This window comes from Tachyglossus aculeatus, chromosome 1 (assembly GCF_015852505.1).
Source record: "Tachyglossus aculeatus isolate mTacAcu1 chromosome 1, mTacAcu1.pri, whole genome shotgun sequence".
Classification (NCBI taxonomy): Eukaryota; Metazoa; Chordata; class Mammalia; order Monotremata; family Tachyglossidae; genus Tachyglossus; species Tachyglossus aculeatus.
Window position 1 is genome coordinate 58,118,859 of NC_052066.1, and position 4,612 is coordinate 58,123,470.

The window sequence follows — 4,612 nt, forward strand, 5'->3', positions numbered from 1 at the left end:
GTAAATAATTTATATTTGGTTCAGAGGGAGTGGGTCTAGATGGACAATAAATGGGAAGATGGAACTGAGCCTTGAGGGATCCCCACAGTTAAGAGGATGGGAGGTGGAGGAAGAGCCGGCCACAGAGATAGAAGGAAGGGAAGGAGAGGAAAGCAACAGCAAAGCCAAGGTTGAATAATGTTTTAAGAAGAAGGGGGCTGTCCCATAGACTCAAAGGCAGCTGGAAGGTCAGGGAGGATTAGGACAGAGTAGAAGCCATAAAATTTGGCAAAGAAAAAGGTTATGGGTGACCTTAGAGATAGCGGTTTCCAAGGAGTGTAGAGGGCAGATAGATTGGAAAGGGTGAAGGAGAGAATTGCAGGACAGGAAGTGGAGGCTGCAGGTGTAGACAGCTTGCTCAAGGACTTCAGAGAAGAATGCTAGGAGGGAGATGGGGCAATAACAAGAAGGCATCGTAGGTTCAAGGAAGGTTTTGGGTTTCTTCTCAGGATAGGGGATACATGAGCATATCTGAAAGCAGTGGGAAATAAGTGAATGGTGGAGATGGTGATCAGGGAAGGAAAACGTTAGAGAGTGAGTGTTTTGATAACTAACTAGTTACATGATCCCCCAAAGCACCTCCAAGAGGCCTGCCCCAATTAAACCCTTATTTCCTCTTCTCCCACTTCCTTCTGTATCACATTTGCACTTGGATTTGCACCCTTTATTCACCCCTCATTCAGCCCCACAGGACTTATGTATACACTTGTAATTTATTTGTTTATATTAATATCTGTCTCCCCCTCTAAACTGTAAGCTCGTTTTAGGCAGAGTCTACCAACTCTGTTGCACTGCACTCTCCCAATTGCTTAGTACAGTGTTCACTCGGTTAAGTGCTCAGTAAATACAACTGATTAGATGCAGGTGGAGGGGACAGAATTTTTGAGGAGACACAGGAGATCTCCTCTTGAGCTACTGCTGAAAAAGGTGGAAGACTTGAAGGAAAGGCAGGGGCGGGCAGGACACGAAAGAAGCGGGGGAGATTTTAGGGAGAACATACTTGATGGTTGAATTTCTTCGTTCTAAGAATCTGCCTTTAGTACAATTCAAAATAAGTTTATGTAATTACATCAAAATGAGTTACCTGCAATGTACTGTTATTCTAAACAGAAAAAAAAACTATGAAAATACACAGAAGAGGTAGCATTTAGCTACTACTGAGCCCTACTGAGAGCTCACCTCCTCCAGGAGGCCTTCACAGACTGAGCCCCCTCCTTCCTCTCCCCCTCCTCCCCCTCCCCATCCCCCCACCCTACCTCCTTCCCCTCCCCACAGCACCTGTGTATATGTTTGTACATATTTATTACTCTATTAATTTTACTTGTACATATGTACTATTCTATTTATTTTATTTTGTTAATATGTTTTGTTTTGTTGTCTGTCTCCCCCTTCTAGACTGTGAAACCACTGTTGGGTAGGGACTGTCTCTATATGTTGCCAATTTGTACTTCCCAAGCACTTAGTACAGTGCTCTGCACACACTAAGTGCTCAATCAATAGGATTGAATGAATGAATGAATGAATTTAGCATCATTACTAGGACCATGGAGAACTCCAGAAGCATACTGAATGCCTCAATTTCCCACCCCAACCCTGTCCTCCCTCTGTGTTTCCCATCATTGTAGACAGCACCACCACCTTCCCTATCTCAATAGCTCATAATCTAGGTGGCGTCCTTGATTCATCACTTTCAACCGATGTATTCCATTTGTCACCAAATCATGTTGGATCTACCTTAACACACCTCTCAGGGTCACACCTGGAGAGTTTCCAGTACTCTACCAGTCTTGACTATGGGAGGGAGTGTCAGGCCGAGGCATACCCATTCCATTCCTAGCTTGGGCAGTGGCTAGCGAGTGGAAGGCAATCTGCTACAAGTCAAAACTCACCTGGGCAGCAGCAGCATGAGAGACAGTTGAGGGAGGAGACTTGGGTTTACTGCACTGAAGGAGGCAATTGTAAACCGCTTCTGTATTTTCACCAAGAAAGCTCTATGGATTCACTATCAAGCGATTGCAGATGGAGGCGAGGCGTTCTGGGAGAGATGTGTCCATGGCGTCGCTGTGGGTTGAACACGATTCGACGGCATAAGATAACAACAACTACCTTAACAACATCACTAAAATTGCTCTTTTTCCTCTATTCAAATAGCTACTACACTGATCCAACTTTGACTAGCACATAAATTTCCTTGCTGACCTCCCTGACTCCTCTATCTCCCCACTTTGGCCCCTACTTCACTTTCCTGCCCAGATCATTTTTCTACATAACCATTCAATCCTTGTTTCCCCATTCCTCAAGAACCTCCAGTGATTGTTCTTCCACCTTCGCATCAAACCAAAACCCCTAACAATTGGTTATAAAGCACTCAATCATCTTTCCCCCTCCTATTTTACCTCCTTGATTTCTGTCACAACCCAGCCCACACAATTCACATCTATAATGCCAACCTACTCACTGTATCTTGATCTCATCTATCTCACCACTGCCCCTTGCTCATGTATTATCTTGGACTGGAAGTTCCTCCCCCTTCATATATGACAAATGAAGACTGTCCCTACTTTCAAAGCCTTTTAAAATCACATCTCCTCCAAGAGGTTTTCTTCAATGAAAAATTAATTTCCCTTATTCCCTCTCCCTGTATCACCCTTGTACTTATATGGATTTGTACCCTTTAAGAACTTAATATCCATTTCATCCTCATTCCCACAGCACTTATGTATATATCCATAATTTATTTTTAATGTCCATCTGCTCCTCTAGACTGTATGCACCTTGTGGGCAGGGAAGAAATCTATCAATTCTCTTTTATACTGAACTCTCCCGTTGCTTAATACAGAGTTCTGCACAAATAAGTGTTCGATAAGTACCATTGATTGAGTGATTGAACATAAACTTTGACTAGCATGACTGCATAGAATAAAAGGGTTTTACAAACACGATTTTTGAACAACGTAGTCCCACTCCTTAAGGAACTTGAATTAACCATAAGTGTTGGATTTTTGATTTTTTTTTTCATGCTCCCATTATATTCATAAAACTTATGAGAAAAGCAGTGTGGCCAGTAACAAGAGCATGGGCTTGGGAGTCAGAGGATGTGGGTTCTAATCATGACTCCGCCACCTGTCTGCTGTATGACCTTGGGCAAATCACTTAACTTCTCTGTGCCTCAGTTACCTCATCTGTAAAATGGGGTTTAAGACATTAAGCCCCATGTAGGACAACCTGATTACCTTGTATCTATCCCAGCGCTTAGAACAGTGCTTGGTGCAATTAACAAATACCATCATTATTATTATTACTATTATTCCACAGGGATAAAATTGACCAGGACATAATTGAAGTAGCCTTGTCTAATTAATCCTTCCTCTTTACCAATTGAATAAGCAGTGTGGGATCTTGGGCCTATAAATCACGTGTGGAATCTTGAAGTCAATGCTGGAGTAACTTCAAAACTTCCCAAAGAGTAATCTTTGGGAACCTTTTCCACCTAGAACAGTGCTAGGCACATAGTAAGTGCTTAACAAATACCATTATTATTATCATTATTTCCTCTCCATCTAAACTGCTACCATGCTGAAGCACGCACTTATCCTATTTCACCTTGATTTCTACATCAGACTCCTTGCTGACCTCCCTGCCTCCTGTCTCTCCTCACTCCAGTATGTACTGCACAAGGATCACTTAAGTAAAAAAAAAGTCCAGTCTATGTTTCCCCACTTGTTGAGAACCTCTAGTAGTTGCCCATCCACCTCCACATCAAACAGAAACTCCTTACCATTGGCTTTAAAGCACTCAATCAGCTTGCCCACACCTTCCAACCTTATCTCACTGATCTCCCACATTGCGCCTCTAGCACAAGGTTACTCACTGTACCCCAATGTTGTCTATTTTCCTGCCGAACCCCTTTCCCACATCCTCCCCCTTGCCTGGAAGTCCCTCCCTCACCATATATGCCAGACCATGACTCTTTCCAACACTGAATCCTTATTAAATTCACATCTCCTCCAAGAGGCCTTCCTCAATTAAGCCTTCTTTTCCCAGATCCCTCTCTTCTCCATATCATCTACATACTTGGGACATGTGACCTTTGGGCATTTGATATTTGCCTCACCCTCAACCCCACAGCACTTACTACATATCTTTGTGGTATGCTATAGTTTATATTAATGTCTGTCACTCCCCCTCTAGACTGTAAACTCATTGTGGGCAGGCAACGGGTCCACCGACTCCATTGTATTGTAATTTCCCAAGCATTTAGTACAGTGTTTTGCACCCAGGAAATGCTAAATAAATTTCACCAGCATCCACTGATGTCCCTGTCTCTTTCTGGCTCTCCTGAACCCCCAACCCCATGCCATAAAGGATGGGGTGGAGGATCACTTGTCTTGTTAGGAGAAAATGACTAAGTGGCATGAGGTACTTTCTGTGTGTCAAAACACTTAAATCCCCATGTTACATGGAAGCTGAGCCATAGAAGTTGAGTGACTTGCCACTCAGCAGACTAGTGGTCTTTCAGATTGCCAGGCCCGGCTACACAGCTCTTTTCAACTGGTTGTGTGACATCCTTCTT

The 4,612-nt window shown here is 43.3% G+C and overlaps 1 non-coding gene across 1 annotated transcript; it reads left to right on the plus strand.

Annotated features, from left to right (window-relative positions):
* The first annotated feature begins 1,780 nt into the window (after positions 1 to 1,780).
* Positions 1,781 to 1,918, plus strand: LOC119936327. Its single transcript, XR_005453704.1, has one exon. It is a non-coding gene; the product is annotated as a small nucleolar RNA SNORA7 (small nucleolar RNA).
* Positions 1,919 to 4,612: the final 2,694 nt, after the last annotated feature.